The sequence below is a fragment of the Muscardinus avellanarius genome, assembly GCF_963383645.1.
Source record: "Muscardinus avellanarius genome assembly, chromosome: 11".
In the NCBI taxonomy this organism is placed as follows: domain Eukaryota; kingdom Metazoa; phylum Chordata; class Mammalia; order Rodentia; family Gliridae; genus Muscardinus; species Muscardinus avellanarius.
Genome location: NC_137797.1, coordinates 41,731,570 through 41,748,940, shown reverse-complemented (window position 1 = coordinate 41,748,940; position 17,371 = coordinate 41,731,570). Strand labels below are relative to the sequence as shown.

At 39.4% G+C, this 17,371-nt stretch overlaps 1 pseudogene across 1 annotated transcript; it reads right to left on the bottom strand.

Moving 5' to 3' along the window:
* Positions 1-5,988: 5,988 nt before the first annotated feature.
* Positions 5,989-6,873, bottom strand: LOC308269457 (large ribosomal subunit protein eL14-like; annotated as a pseudogene). The gene is made up of 2 exons: positions 6,755-6,873; positions 5,989-6,529 (listed from the first exon to the last, which is right to left on the bottom strand). The product of its transcript is annotated as a large ribosomal subunit protein eL14-like (transcript).
* Positions 6,874-17,371: the final 10,498 nt, after the last annotated feature.

The following is a 17,371-nucleotide window of genomic DNA, read 5'->3' as shown; positions in this document are numbered from 1 at the left end:
GGCTTCTGCTTCTTTCATGAAATACTTCCTGTACATTTAAAGGTGCAAAGTTTTAGAATTCCTCAACCTCGCTCTCATTTCTGTGGCATCTTTACAGTTTGGTTTTAAAGGCTTTGTTATTTGGCTAGCTTTTCTGGACCAAGCAGTTGACTAATGGTAATATATAGAATCTCTTTACCATGTAACTATTTTTTTTCTAATCTTTTAGAAATGTTGGGATAGTCATATATTCTGGCCATCAAAATGTCTTGGTTTCTTTTCCTGGGCATGCGGCAGGATTACATTTCCCTGTGCCCTTGCAGACGTTCAATGTAGCCATGTGATTTGCACGTTGACCAAGGTCTGTGTGTTATTTCTGATGGAAGCCCTATAAGTTAGTGCGTGATTTGCCATTTTCTCTTTTGCCACCTACTGTGGTGACTGCCTATTCTCTAGTTTCAGGGCTGGCAATTTGTTTTTCTGTAAGGAACTAGATAATTAATGTGTTAGGTTATAACGGGTGTGGCGGTGCACACTTGTAATCCCTGTGCTTGGGAGGTGGAGACAGGAGGATCGCACTGGTTCGAAGCCAGCCGTGCTGGCTTAAGAGACCCTATTTCCAAATAAAAAATATAAAAAAATAGGTCTGGGAGTGTAGCCCGGAGGTAGAAGGGCTTCCAGGAACCCCAGTACCACCAAAAATAAAAATAAAAATAAAAATAAAAATAAAAATAAATAAATATGTTAGGTTATGTAGGCCCTATAATGTCTGCTGCAACTTTTCAATTCTGGAATTATAGGGCAAAAAGAGGCATAGGTAATACATCAACAAATTAGCGTGACTGTGTTCTAGAAAACACTCCTTTCATGAACACTGAAATTTCAGTTTCATGTAATTTTCCCATGTCACAAAGCATTATCATTTTCAAATATGTTTTTGACTCTTTAAGAATGTAAAAGCCATTCTCAGCTCCTGGGTCAGACAAAATCAGGCAGCAGGCCAAGTTGGTCCATAAGCTGTAGTTTGTCAGCCCCTGAATAGATGGAGGCTTCTTCAAAAACCCGATTCCCAGAGGGAGATAACATGAAACAAGGTCCTCAGCTGACTCACAAAGGATATCTGTAGTGTGAAAAAGGAAAAAAGAAAAGAAAGAAAGAAAAGTTGTTATTTTAAGCCACTAAAAGTAGCCTTTACATTTATATCCTAACCCAGCTCCATCTAATGCATTATTTCTATTTTAAAATGATAAGGCAGTAGTGAATAACTAGAAGACAAAGGTCAGGGGAAAGAAAGAGAGAGAGAAGCTGAGAACAAGCTAGGAGGAATTTAAACTGAAAGTTAAAGAGCTCATTAAAATTCTGACAGTTCATCCATCCTTTTCATTTGAGCTTATTATCTTTAAATTCTGAGCATCTGCCTATTTACACATTTAATAATGTATCCTTTACCCTTTCAGGGATGTTGGAATGTTGATAAGTTTCAAATAACTTAAAAAAAAAAAGCCACGGCAGAATTTTAAAGTAGATCTGTAAACTGCGTCAGAAAGTCAGAAAGGCCAAAATAAGGAGCTCTGTTAAAAGACATTCCATCAACAAAAATATCTCTTCTCTCCCTGCCATGGCAACTCCAAAATAGTAAAGAATATGTAATATGCGGTATCCTTATTTGAACCAGGATGCTGAGAACCGTGCAGCCAGCAAATGTCTATTTTGGTGGCAAGAAGGGGCAGATTCTGAAAAGGGATTGTTCTGATTCTGTGGGCTTTGTTGAGCTTTCCCAATTGTTAATGGCAGCATTCCAGAGACACTTGGTGTAGCCGCTCTCCCGTGGCTTATAACTGTAGTCACCTTGTGCACCTCGGTAATTGTTGGAGCCCTAATTCAAACTCAGTTGGTGCGTGTTAAGTAATCTTTTTCACTGGACGTGCCAGAGCAGGAAGGAGAAGAGATGTTTGTGGTGATAAAAGTTGCACTTGTCAGAGCCTCTTGCCCTAGAAATGTTGGTGGGGAAACAGTCCTTATTTGATCATTTTTTGGGGGGTGAAGGAAATGAAAATAAGTTGTGTGCAGAATCTCTAACTCCCTCAGGGCAGCTGAGTGGGAGAAAGAGGCTCTTTGGAAAACCTACAGTTTATTCTTACAAAACAATGTAGCCTCTAAGAAGCTGAAAACATTTGAAGAAAGTACGGAAATGAAAAGCATTATTGTGTAGCGTTTAGACTCTCGGGAGGAGGGAGGAAGGTGTTCTAAAAGAGGCGCAGATTTAACTTTTTGCCTTAGAAATCCTCTGAGCTGTGATATGATTTGTTTAAAATATGGCACTTAAATATTTAAGTGTAGCAGGCTCTATGTGTTTAATTTCTTTGTTTAACTGATGCATAGTTTCCCAACTATGTAGTGACTAGTGTAAAGTGTGAAGCTGTTCTATATTTATGTGCTTCAGCTTCCTAGAATATTTGGATTCTGGTCTTAAATTTGTACAGTATTATTTTTTCTGCAGCAGCGTTGACAATGCCCAAATAAATTAATATGATACCCATAGTCCTCTTTTCTGATATATGGTTAACAAGGAGAAAAGTAGATTATATTTATGAAGTAGTTTATCTAAAAATGTAAGGTCTTCAGAAAATTACAAAGTAAAATTTGCTTATTATGTGGAAAATCAGATGCCTGGTTAATTATTTCTGTTTTAAACAATCATCCTTGTACTATGTAAATTATTTGTACAATGTCAGTGTGTAGTCTAATGAAATTACAGTCACTTAATAGCATAAAATAGGGCTGGGGATGTAGCTCAGTGGTAGAGTGTTTGCTTAGCATGCACAAGGCCCTGGGTTCAATCCTCAGCATTGCAAAAGGTAAAACAAAACAGTGCAAGATGAGGCCAGGCGTGGTGGCGCACACTTGTAATCCCCGTGCTTGGGAGGTGGAGACAGGAGGATTGCACAGGTTCAAAGCCAGCCTCGCTGGCTTTAAGAGACCCTGTTTCCAAATAAAAAAAAAATATATATATATAAAAATAGGTCTGGGAGTGTAGCCCAGAGGTAGAAGGGTTTTCAGAAACCCCAGTACCACCAAAACACAACAACAACAACAAAAAGTGCAAGATAGCAAGAGATAAAGAGTAAGTTGGTAATTTTAAAAATTATTATTCAGCTGATTTTGTGTCAGAAGCAATACTTTTTGTGTGTGTGTGGTACTGGGGATAGAACCCTAGGACATTGTACCTCCGAGCTATACCTGCAACAATAGGGCATTGTACCTCCGAGCCACACCACAGCCCTAATTTTTAGCCTTTTTATTTTTTTATTTTTTATTTTTTTGGTGGTACTGGGGTTCCTGGAAGCCCTTCTACCTCGGGGCTACACTCCCAGACCTATTTTTACATTTTCATTTTGGAAACAGGGTCTCCTAAGCCAGTGCGCGCGGCTGGCTTCGAACCTGCGCGATCCTCCTGTCTCCGCCTCCCAAGCGCGGGGATTACAAGCGTGCGCCACCACGCCCGGTCTAGCCTTTTTATTTTTGAAACAGATTCTCACTGAGTTGTGAAGGGCCTCGCTAAGTAGCTGAGTTTGTCTGTGAACCATGATCCTCTGGTCTCCAATAACAAAATAGAGAGAGAGAGAGAGAGAGAGAGAGAGAGAGAGAGAAGAGAAGAGAAGAGAAGAGAAGAGAAGAGAAGAGAAGAGAAGAGAAGAGAAGAGAAGAGAAGAGAAGAGGAGGGGAGGGGAGGGGAGGGGAGGGGAGGGGAGGGGAGGGGAGGGGAGGGGAGAGAGGAGAAGAGGGGAGAGAGGAGAAGAGGGGAGAGAGGAGAAGAGGGGAGAGAGGAGAAGAGGGGGGAGAGGGGGGAGAGGGGGGAGAGGGGAGAGGAGGAGGGAGGAGGGAGGAGAGAGGAGGGAGGAGAGAGAAGAAATGTTACTCTCCAGGGAATGGTTTTACACAGAAATGAAGCTAGCACCTAGCAGGTTTGACTATACTGGTGCCCTGTGGCACCAATATATTGTTCTCAAGTAGAAAAAAACGGACTGGATGCCTCTGTCTGGTCAGGCCTTACTGAGTGTGTGGAGTTCTTTTCTGGGGGTGGACCTTCACTGACTGAGGTCAGCAACAAGAATTTTGCCTTGTAGACATTATGAGTCAAGGAGTAACAGAGAATCTAAAAGGGTAACATTTTCTGCCAATCAACCTTTATTAATCTCTAGAAAGACTGCATATGTATTATAGAGAGGAGTTCCCATTTCTGAGAATTGGAGTTCAGCACAAAAGTGAATTAAAGAGAAGAAAAACAGCAGAAGGGACAAAAGAAATCGAAGCAGGGTTGACTCTATAAAGCACATGCTAGATTCTGTAATGCACAACATTCAAAATAAACATGACTGCCGGGCGTGGTGGCACACGCTTGTAATCCCCGCGCTTGGGAGGCGGAGACAGGAGGATCGCGCAGGTTCGAAGCCAGCTTCACTGGCTTAGGGGACCCTGTTTCCAAAAAATAAAATAGGTCTGGGAGTGTAGCCCTGAGGTAGAAGGGCTTCCAGGAACCCCAGCACCACCAAAAAAAAAAAAAAAAAAACAAAAAAAACAAAAAAAAAAAACCAAAAAAAAACCAAAAAAAAAAAACAAAACATGATTATCATGGATGCAGATGTTCCCAAGATATAAAGCATTTTGTGGTTTTAGGAGGCTGCATAGATTCTTACAGTTAAGATAAAAGGATATGATGTTTCTGTGTATTCTATAGGAAACCATTAATCCAAAAGGTTCTTATCAATCCTAGAAGAATCTCTGTTTCTTAAGACTATGGCAGGCCGGGTGTGGTGGCACATACTAGTAAGCCCTGTGCTTGGGAGGCTGAGACAGGAGGATCACACAGGTTCAAAGCCAGCCTCAGCTACTTAGTGAGGCTCTCGGCAACTTAGTGAGACCCTGTTTCCAAATAAAGTGTAAAATAGGTCTGGGAGTATAGCCCAGAGGTAGAAAGACCCTGGGTTCCACCCCACTACCATACACACAAAAAAATAAATAAAATAAAAGACTATGGCTTTTTCCCCCTTGATTATTGTGCTCATGTAAATTTAGAGAAGATAAATAATTACTGGCAGTATTTACCCCATCTCATCATTTATATGTTGAAGCCCTAACCCCCAGTGCCTCAGAATGTGACTGCATTTGGAGGTAGGGCCTGTACGAGGTGATTAATTAAAACGAGGCTTTTAGGGTGGGTTGCAATTCAATCTGATTCTTGTCCTTATAACAAGAGGAAATTTGAACACAAAGAAAGTCACAAGGGTTGTGTGCAGAGAAAAGACCATGTGTGGATACAGCAAGAAGCCAAAGGAGAGAGTTCTCAAGAGAAACCAAACCTGGAGACACCTTGATTTTGTATTTCTGGCATTCAGAACTTTGAGGAAATAAATGTCTATTGTTTAAACCCCCAGCCAGCAGCATTTTGTTGTGGCAGCGCAGCACAATATGACATATTAGCACAATGCTTTTTCATTACCCTGAAGTGGGAGTTCACGATTGGAAAGAGAATGAACTGATTGTAGGCTAAATTAATGAACTTTCAGATTTGCTTTTGGCTTTGTTTTCCCTGGCTACACATCCTAGTGTAGTCTTTATTGAAAATGTTAGGAAAGCAGACTTTAGACGATCAGTAAACAACAACAAGAACAACAAAAAACATCCACTGCTTTATTATAATTCCAAGAGAAACCAATCGGTGATGTAAATTTAAATATTGAACCCAATAATTTGGTATCCAAAAATGTCCACCTATCCTATGCCAGTTTTACTAATAAGAATGTGTTCTAAAGAAAAAAATAGGCATTTATTTAACTATAAATAGAAATACCTTCAAATTTTGGCATCATGGAGCTATAGCCATTATTTTCATGATAAAGGTACAAGAAGGAAGATAGGCAAAGGTTAGGGAGTTTCCTGTGGTCACATAAGTGGCCTTTAACAAGATAAAGATTTTTTTTTTTTTTGCCAACCTGTCAAAAAGAACCTTTATTCCTTTGTAAACTGCTTCTCATGTTTTGTTGCCTTTGCTGCAGGTGCTTTCTGGGCTGGAGGTTTCTGGCCCTTTTTTGCTGGAGGCACTGACTTCAGGCAGATAGCTTTCTGGGCAGGAGCCTTCTTGCCCTCAGCAGCCACCTTTTTTTTTTTTTTTTCTGACTCTTTAGCTTTGGTAGCAGCAACTGTGGCAGCTGCAGGAGCAATGGCAGCCTTAGCAACAGGTGCCTTTTGGGGAGAAGCTTTCAGGATAGCTGCCTTCTGAAATTTCTTGATTTCATTCTTGATTATTCTGTTTCTCATTTTCTTTGCCTTCATGACTTTAAAATGATCAAAATCGCTCATCTTGGCTTTCTTTTCTCTGGCTTCAATCTTCTTGGCCCATCTCATGGCTGCCTATTTTGTATTAATATATGCCTTCTCCCAGGCTTTTCGGTCATACTTTTGGCGGGCCCTGTGGGGGAACTTGAGGATGAAGTCAGTGAGTTACATGCATTTGAAAGGCATGACCTGTCTCCTTACCCAAGTGCAAGGTCTATCAACCAGAGCCCTATTTTTGTTTTGTTTTTTGTGGGTCTGGGGATGGAACCCAGAGGCATTTGACCTCCAAGCTACACCCCCTGCCCTATTTTATTCTTTATTTTGAGACAGGGTCTCACTGAGTTGCGGAGGGCCTCACTAAGTAGCTGAGGCTGTCTGCGAACCGCAATCCTCCGGTTTCAGTCTCCCAAATATTGGGATTATAAGCGTGTGCCACCACGCCTGGCCCAGAGCCCTGTTTTGATCAATAACATCTACGATTGCGACAAACTTTCCGATATGATGCCCAAAAGAGATGCAGGCCACCTGGCCAACCTCCACAAAGTACCTGAACACCATATTGGTGATGTTGGGCAAGAAGAGAGACTTATAAAAAAATATTTTTGCTGGGTATGGTGGCGCATACTTGTAATCCCAGTGCTTGGGAGGCTGAGATAGGAGGGTTGCACAGGTTCAAAGCCAGCCTCAGCTACTTAGTGAGGCTCTCAGCAACTTAATGAGACCCTGCTTCCAAATAAAGTATAAAATAGGTCTGGGAGTATAGCCCAGAGGTAGAAAAGCCTCTGGGTTCCACCCTCACTACCACACACACACACAAATTATTTGTATGTATTTCTGTCAGGAGAAAGTCCAACTAAGGCAGTGTTCTGGAAAAGGTTATCTCACCACAACACATATAAAGATGGATCAGAAGCTGGGGGATGCCCAGAGCAGGCCTGGAGGGATTAGGATGGCCTTCTTTCAGACTCTGTGAGAGGCTAGATTACCAAAAGTCAGAAGATTGTCTAAAGTTGGAATTAGAGTCAAACACGTATACCAAATTTGTACTTCTAATCTACACATCAGAAGTCTGGAGGTCAGTGGTGTGATCTACAATAAGACGAATCAATAAATTGCCAAGCAGTTAAATCCAGAAGTTGGGTGCAAGAAACAGTGTTCCATAGTATTCACAGTTCATAAAAGCATGCAGTGAAAAGCTGAGTGATAGGAAGGTAGCCATATCTGTTCACACCCATGTTAAGAAATGTAACTTGGATAATTTTTCAGCAGTTGAAATTTGTATCCATTTTGAGCACATGTTATGTGGAGTGGCTGAAATATCCTCTCAGCTAATTCATAGTTTCACCTTCCTTTCCCTGAGATTGTGGCCAATTTTAAGTAACATTTATATACTATCAAAGGGGATATGGAGGGAATCTAAGGGTTCATATCTACCCTGGGTTATTTTAACCAATCCATAAAGAAATGTATTGAGATGGAGTTTATCTCTTTGGTCCACTTATCAATACTTGCAGATTGTTGTCTAACTGTCTGTTGGTCTTGGGAGAAGATATATTTAACTGTTAGTTTCCCCACTATGGCCATAGGATCTCTATGAGCTTCTTTATGCTTTCTTTGACTATACATTCCCTGTAACCAATATTATTCCACTGGTCCTTCACTTTACAGAGCCATAGATGTTCATAATCACCCTGTTGTCTTGAGGAGTATCTGAGAAAGGGACTTTACCTCTCATTCTTCATCTCTTTTACCCCAAACCCTGGATTTGATTTTGGGTGGATGCTGAGGACAAGGACAGGGCTCCTTGAGAGTCAGAGTCCAAGTCCCTTTCTTAAATTTTCTCAGTCTCTTCCCCTAGCCATTATTATTCTCATATCTGATTTCCAATGAGAGCCATAAACAGTACCTCTGACTGATAATATGAGCTCACCAAGATATTATTTATAAAATATATTTATGGCCTGAGTTTTTAGCCCCCTCGCCATATTAAGGTATTGTTATCAGATAAAAATAATATACATTTAAAGTGTATAACATGATGCTGTAAAATAATCATACAATCAAAGTAATTAATATATTGGGATTGAACACAGAGGGCATTCTGCCTCCTAGCTACATCTCCCCCACTTTTATTTTTTATTTTGGAAGAGGGTTGCTGTGGGTCTAAGTTGCTAAGGCTGGCCTACAACCTGCTATTCTGCTGTATCAATCTTCCAAGTACTGGAATTACAGATATATACACCAGCATACTTGGCTTTTAAAAAAATAATACACTCTTTTTTATTGGAGAATTTAATCAACTTTCTATTTATTTATTTTGCAGGTCTGGGGATGGAATCCAGGGGCATTTGATCTCCGAGCTACACTCCCTGCCCTATCTTTTTTTATTCTTTATTTTTGAAACAGGGTCCCATTAAGTTGCGGAGGGCCTCACTAAGTAGCTGAGGCTGTCTGCGAGCCGCAATCCTCCAGTCTCAGCCTCCTGATTGCTGGGATTACAAGCATGCACTACCATGCCCAGCTTTAATCCAATTATAAAGTAATTATTAATATATAAGAGTTTACTATGGACATTTTGTTAATTATTTTCTACCTGTTTTGTAGATACTTTGTTTCTTTTTTCTTTTACTGTTGTCTTTTTTGTGGTTTGATTATTTTTTTGTTGTAGTAAGATTTCTCTTTATCTTTTGTGTATCTACTATAGGGTTTTGTGTTGTGGTTACTATAAGGCTTACAGAAAACATCTTATAGCTACAACAATCTATCTTCAGCTGATGACAGCTTAGTTTGACTCATACAAAAATTCTACACTTTTATTCTGTTTCCCTACTTTGATTTTTTGATTTCACAATTCAAATAATTTTATATTGAGTATCTATTGACAAATTATTGTGTGTGTATCTCTATCTATCTATCTATCTAATTTTTTCGGTACTGGGGATGGAATCTAGGGGCATTATACCTTTGAGCTACCTCTCCAGCCCTATTTTTTTAGTCCTTTTTAAATTTGAAACAGAGTCTCAATGAGTTGTGAAAGGCCTCGCTAAGTAGTTGAGGCTGTTGGCGAACCGTGATTTTCCGATCACAGTCTCCAGAATGCTGGGATTACAAGCTTGTGCCACCATGCCTACTTGTAGCTATATTTTTAATGCTGTATACTAATCATTATACTAGAGTTGAAGTGATTTCCTATAGTATTAGAATATTCTGAAATTGACACAGGGCATGGTGGTTACTACTTAGGCCCTTCGCAACTCAGTGAGACCCTGTTTCAAACATAAAAAGGACTAAAAAAATAGGGCTGGGGGTATAGCTCAGAGGTAGAATGCCCCTGGGTTCCATCCCAGTACCAAAAAAAAAAATCTGAAATTGATTATAAATTTATTTTTAAGCCAGGCGTGGTGGCACACACTTGTAATCCCAGCATTCAGGAGGTTGAAACCAGAGGATCGCAGTTCGCAGACAGCCTCAGCTAGTGAGGCCCTCTGCAAGTTACTGAGACCCTGTTTCAAAAATAAAGAATAAGGCCGGACGTGGTGTCGTACGCTTGCAATCCCCGTGCTTGGGAGGTGGAGACAGGAGGATCCCGCAGGTTTGAAGCCAGCCACACTGGCTTAAGAGACCCTGTTTCCAAATAAAAATATAAAAAATAGGTCTCAGAGTGTAGCCCAGAGGTAGAAGGGCTTCCAGGAACCCCAGTACCACCACCAAAAAAAAAAAAAGAAAAAAAAAAAAAAGGGGCAGGGGGTGTGGCTCGGAGGTCAAATGCCTCTGGGTTCCATCCCCAGACCTGCAAGCAAAACAAAACTTTATCAGTAAGTTTTATACATATATATACTTATATATATACTTATATATAATTTAAATATTATTAATTAGTGTTTCTGCTTGAAGGTCTCCCTTCAGCATTTTTTTGTAAAGCAAGTCTAGCGGTGATGAACTCTTCCAGCTTTTGTTTTTCTTGGAATGTTTATTTTTTAACTTTCCTTTATTTCCGAAGGAGAGTTTGCCAAGTATTTTTGCTTGGTAACTTTTTCTTTTGGGTCCTTAAATATATTATATGAGCCAAGTGTGGTGGTACACGCTTGAAATCCTGGTATTGAGAGGCTGGGGCAGGAAGATCACAGGTTCGAGTATGGCCTCAGAAAGTAGTGAGACTCTCATCAACCTAGTGAGATTCTGTTTCAAATAAAAATTTAAAAAATAGGGCCAGAGAAGTAGCTTGAATGTAGACTACCCCTGGGCTCAATCCCCAGTACCAGAAAAATAAGTAAATAAGTAAATAAATAAATAATATGACTCTCTACTGACCTGTGAAATTTCTTCTGAGGAATCTGACAGTCTTATAGGTGTTTTTTATATGTGATTTTTTGTTTTTCTCTTGCTGTTTTCAAAATTCCGTCTGAATTTTTTTTTTGAGGTACTGAAGATGGAACCCAGAAGCATTCTACCTCCAAGCTATACTCCCAGCCCTATTTTTTTTATTCTTTATTTTGAAGCAGGGTTTCACTGAGTTGCAAATAGCCAAGGCTGTCCATGAGCCACGATCCTCCTGTCTCAGCCTCCCAAATGCTGGGATTACAAGCGTGTGTCACCACAGCTGACTTTCTCTGTATGAATTTTCACAGTTTGTTTTTAATGTGTCTCATTAAGCCCTTTTTTGGGTTGAATTTATTTGAGGACTGTGGTTGAGCTTTATGTACTTAGATTTCCACATCTCTTCCTTTCTCTTCCTAGTCTCTTTCTGAGTCTCCCATGATGCATATATTAATTTTTTGTTTGTTCTCAGTAAATTTTGTAGACTTTGTTATTCTTTTTCATTTTTTCTCCTCTAATTTTAACTGCCCTAAATTTACAGAGTTCTTTTTGATCACATTGGTTGCTGGCATCCTTTGTTACTTTTTCATTTTATGATTCAACTATGGCTTTCTCTTTGATTTTTTTTGTGTGTAATTAAGCTTCTTATTTCATTCGTTTATTGTTTTCCTGATACTCTTAAGTTGTCTACATGTGCCCTCTTATAGTGCATTGAACTCCTTAAGACAGTTAATTTTGAATTTTTTTCAAGCAAATTGTAGATCTATACTTTTTGGCATTGCTTTATTAGTTTCTTTTGGTAGTGTTTGTCTGATTTTTCATGATATGCATAGCTTTGCAATAGTCCATTCAATTTATTAATTCATCAAATGGATTAACCCACTAATGAAATCAGAGCTTCTAATTTTTTCCCTTGAGGAAATTCTGTGTGTGTGTGTGTGTGTGTGTGTGTGTGTGTGTGTGTGTGTGTGTTGAACCTAGGGCATTCTACCACTAGTTTATGTCCCTGTACCTTTTTTATTTTTATTTTGAAACAGGGTCTTGCTAAGTTACTGTATCATGGCTTCTAACCTGAGAGAACTCCTGTCTTAGTTTCTCAAGTGCTGGGATAATAGGTGTGTGTCACTGCACCAGGCTTCTTTGGGGAAATTCTTTTCTTTCTTCAATTTCTGTATTTTTATTTGCAAAAGTTAGAATAATAATTGTAGTTGCCCAATAAGGTTGTCAGGATTCAAAGTTTGAATGAAAATACCTAAAATACTTTATAATTTCTCAAATTTTAGCTATAATCAGACTATTATATTATCATTATTATTGATATGCTATGTACTTACAACAATAATTTCCAATTCTTTCCACTACACCACTGTCAAAATCCTTAAGGAGGCATCACTGAGTAATAATGATACTTTATTCATTCTTGCTTTAAAAAAATTTTTTTTTCTAGTTCTGGGTTAGGAGCAGTTTATCTCCGAGTTACATATTAAACCCTATTTTATTTTATTTTATTTTGAAACAGGTTACCACATGCTGTCCTTGAGCTTATCTTCCTGACTTAGGCTCCCATGTACTGGGGTACAGGCATGCACCACTGCAGCTAGCTGTTCTTTTCTAAATTTATTCTCCAGATTCTCTGTCATTTTCTAACTCTGCTCTGTGTCCCATGATAGTTCATCTTGCATTGTTGTCTGTGTTGGAATGCTTACTTGGCATTGTCAGGAATACCTTCACCTCCTTCCCACCTACAGAGGATTACATATCAATCTTTCCATCAGTACTTGCTTACGTTTTATTCTTTCAATTGTAGTCAGCACCTATTATATTTCCGTAATTCTCTTTCTACTTAGGACTGTAAGCATCTGTATGGATACTGAAACTACAGCGAGCAAATCTTCGCCATTCAACAGTATTTCTTGAGCTCCTCGTGTCTATCAGGCCCTGTGCCAGATGCTATAGCACAGGGTTTCGGTTCTCATGGCGCTTTCAGAGAACAGGCTCTGCAGAATGCCTGTTGCAAGTGCTCTTTCCCTGGGGATGGCTGACAGGCATTTATTCCTGCCTAGCCTCCTTATTCCGTATGTTCTGTGATAAACTGATGTGATGGGAGAGATTTCTATACACTACCTTGGCATTGAAGTGAAGGTGAAGAGATGTCCACTGCCTTTGCTACTGCACAGAATTGATTTATTCCAGAATTCTTGTTGCTATGTTGCAACAGTGCCTCTTTGGCTCTAGTAGCACTGAAGCCTTCTTACTTTAAGCATTTTTGGCCCTTCTTTGTTAGAATTGTGTTAGTCAGTTTTTAGTTGCAGTGACCAAAAACACTGGACATGAACAATGTAGAGGAGGAAAGATTCAATTTCAGAGGTTTTGGTCCATGATCAGCTGGTATTTCTTTGGCTTGAGGTGAAGCAGAAACATCATAGCAGAAATGTTGGGGAGGGAAACTACACAGCTCATGGCAGTTGGAAAGCAGAGAGAGGGAGAGAGAAAGATAGAGATAGAGAGAGAGAGAGAGAGAGAGAGAGAGAGACAGACAGACAGACAGACAGACTGACTGACCTGGTCATATGCCCAGGGTACATGCCCAGTGATCTAATTCCTCCAACTAGGTCCCACCTTATACAGTTTCCATCGCCTCACAATAATACATTCAACTTATTAACCTATTGAATGGATTAACTCTGATGCAATCAGAGCCCCCATGATCCAATTATTTCCTAAAACTCCATGTCTGAATATTGCTACACTGGGGACCGAGCCTTCCATTTATGAATCTTTTGGGAACACTTCATATCTAACCTATAACAGAACTCAAATGGGAGAATTAGTTTCTGTAGGCCTGTGTACATTGTATTTAAAAATAAATTATAAAGCCAGGTGTGGTGGCACATGCTTATAATCCTAGTACTTGGGAGGCTGAGACAGCAGGATAGTGTAGGTTTGAAGCCAAGCCAGCCTCAGCTACTTAGTGAGGTTCTCAGCAACGTAGTGAGACCCTGTCTCCAAATAAAATATAAAATAGGTTTGGGAGTTTAGCCCAGAGGTAGAAAGCCCCTGAGTTTCATCCCCGGTATCACACACACATACTAACACAAACACACATACACACAAATGATTACAAACCAGGTGTAGTGGCACATGCCTATAATCCCAGAACGTGAGAGACTGAGACAGGAGGAGCACAGGTTTGAGGCCAGTCTCAGCAACTTACTGAAACTGTGTTTCAAAACAACAAAAATAAAATAGGGTTGAAGGTATTGCTCAGAGGTAGAATGCCCCTAGTTTTAATCTCTAGTACCCCCCCCCCACACACACACTCATATTAAAATATATTGACTTTGCGGGGCGTGGTGGCGCATGCTTGTAAATCCCCGCGCATTGGAGGTGGAGACAGGAGGATCGCGCCGGTTCAAAGCCAGCTGCACTGGCTTAAGAGACCCTGTTTCTAAAAATAAAATAAAAAATAGGTCGGGGAGTGTAGCCTGGAGGTAGAAGGGCTTCAAGGAACTCCAGTACCACCAAAAACAAACAAACAAACAAAAATATATATTGACTTGGCATAGTGGCGAGTTTATTTGGGAGCCAGGTTGGCTGGGGCTCCAACCCTGCCTCTAGCTCGTTAGTATGTTCCTTTGGGTAGCATTATTCTGTGTTGTTTCCGGACTCCTATTTCCACATCTATAAAAAGAATTAATCGCTTTCACTTTGAATGGTTTATGGGAAAAAAGAGTCAGTGACCATAAAGTTCCTGGTACTATACCTCAAATTTGACACTAAAAATGGTAGCTTATATTGAATTGTGCAATTGATCCTATTATTTGTGTTCTGATACTATAAAAGTCTATGAACGTTGACTGTATGCTGTATAATTTCTGGGCAGGAATCAGAGATTAAGGGAAAATATCCAGCTGGCATTACTTTGGATCATGAAAAAACAAGGAGGAAGAAAATAATAAAGAAAATCATAGGGACTTTTTTTTTTATGTACTGAGGATTAAACCTGGAGGGGGTTGGTTCTGCCTCCAAGCTACATCCCTAGCCCTTTCATTTTTTTATTTTAAATTTTGAAACAAGTTCTCGCTAAGTTGCTGAGGGTCTAAGTTGCTGAGGGTGGCCTCAAACCTGTGATCCTTCTGTCTTAGCTTCTCATGTACTGGCATTACAGGTGTGTGCCACCCAGCATCAGGGACCTTTTTATTGTATGGCATGAAAGTCAAGTCATGCTGTCTTATATCTCATTATAAGATTTTGAAGTATCCTAAAGGACTCATGGTTTGAAAATGTGTCTATGTTTCATGAAAAAAATGGAAAACTTTTGCAATTAAGAAAAAGTCTATTCTCTCTTATGTTCTTGGACTTGATTTTCTTTCCCTTTTCCCATGGCCTCATGTCTCTGCTTGTTTCTAAATGCCTATTATCTTGTCTTCTCCCTGAAGTCTTGTACTTTCTGCCTTCTCATCATCATAATTATACTCCAATGGTCACCCTAACTCCTGATATAACCGTATCTTCTTAGCTGTGGCTGAATCCTGGTTCTGGAACTATTCAAGTTCTGAAACAAGAGGATGTGATGGGACCCGCACAAGGATCAGATGTCCACCTCTGATCCAATCAGCTCTTAGCCTGGGAGGAATGAGGATGTGTTATATAAACAGCTGGGATGGGAGAGAAAAGAGGCAGCTCACAGAGAACATGAGCTGTGCAGGCATCCTAACATGTGTAGAGGGCAAGAAAGAGGACAAATACTCAGGATAATTCAGAGTGTGGTTGCTGAGGAACAGTTTGGAAAAACAGCTTATGAGAGAGAGAGAGAGAGAGAGAGAGAGAGAGAGAGAGAGAGAGAGAATGAATTCCCATTACAGAATCCAGGCCTAAGCAGGAAGGAAACTAATCTTCCAGATACCAAAAATGGATCTAAGAACAGTAGCTTGTAATAGAACTGAAGGGTCAAAATTATTTGAACTATCAAAAAAAAAAAAAAAGACAAAAAAAATAAACAAGACTATGGAAAAGGGTAGAACCTAAAAGAAAAGTCTTCTGATTTAAGGGTCTCTATGACCAGGGCTCTTAAGGACAATTTCTTAGTGTAGTTTCAGCTTCCACACATGTACATGAAGTGCCTGAATATAAAGGAAAATAAATAGTAAAACCAAGAGAAAGATAATAGAAACACAGAGAGGGAGATGGGGAGGGGGGATGAAAAGCACATTAGTCTTAGACTAGGTTAGTAACTGGGAAACTAAATACATTAACCTTTTAAAAACACATCCAGAAATTTCCATGTGGTGTGTGGTGAGTTATCTGTGGCTGTGTCTTGTGTGTTTGTGTTGGCCAGAAATGGAAAGAGGAGAAAGTTACTGCCAGAGAAGAGCCGGTAGTAAAGGTTTGAGATCAGGGATTTCATTTTTTTCCCTAGATAATAGTTTAAAAAAAAAAAACTATTGATTGGGTGGTGACAAAGAGTACATTCAAACTCTAACAATAAATGAGTTGAGGGTCGAATTCTAATACACATTTTAAAGCAAAATTTAAAAACCTACCTAGGCACAAGAAAGTGCTAGCAATGATTATTCCTGGGAAGTGAGATATCTGAGGAAGGGGTAGAAAAAGCTGTGACTTTTTACTTTATACTTCTTCACAGTGTATGACTGTTAAAAATAATTTAAAATATACTAACTTTATACGAAAACAAAAATATCTGTTAAAAATACATTAATATTGATAGTTAATATTTCTAGCTTGGTTGAGGTTTTTGCATAAGGCTTTTTATATGTATATCTGAAGTTGACCATAATTCAACAGAAACATTTCACTACTTTGAGGGAAAACATTTCTCTTAGATACATGATGCTCCCTTGTTTTAAACATTTCCTTGACCTAGGAATATGATGATTACAGGGTAGAGAAGCTCAGAGAAAAGTAGCAAAGTTGGGCACCTTGAACTTTATAAGAACGTACATCTATTTTAAAATAGAAATACAGCCTAACATAATCATTGTAATATAAGTTATTCTTTTAAAATACATTATATGGCTGGGCGTGGTAGCACATGCTTGTAATCCCTGCGCTTGGGAGGTGGAGACAGGAGGATCAGGTTCGAAGCCAGCCTCGCTGGTTTAGGAGATCCTGTTTCCAAATAAAGTATAAAATAGGTCTGGGAGTGTAGCCTGGAGGTAGAAGGATTTCCAGGAACCCCAGTACCCCCCCCCCACACACATTATATGTTTCCAGAATTCTGAAACAAGAATACAGAAAACAATGAAAAAAAATCTGTTAAGTAATAAGCCCATCAAAGCCAAATGTTTTTAAGTATTTTAATATTGAATTAGGAAGATGATACTGTTTTATTATTATTAGAATCATAGCACTGTTTTTAAAAAAATGTCTAGAAACCAAATCAAACTCAGCATGTTGCCTAGCAACTAGGAGAAACAAACACTTTGTTTCTTAAGCTAAGTGACATTAAAATACTAGCAAAGATTCCTAAAAATACCTGCCTTAGAGTTCAGTTCTCAGTTAATCTTTTTATTCTCAAGCGTGCTTTCCTCCAGTTGAGAATGTGACATTTAAAGTCCTAAGATTCCCTTTAGGAAGTGTATCAGCAATACACCAACTTTTCTTTTTAAATCTTTAAGTGAGCATGCACCTGTTACTCAAACTACTTTGAACATTAGTACACCAACAAATCAAACGCCTATACAGATGACTTAGCAGAACTTTTCTTTTGGCTTCAGAT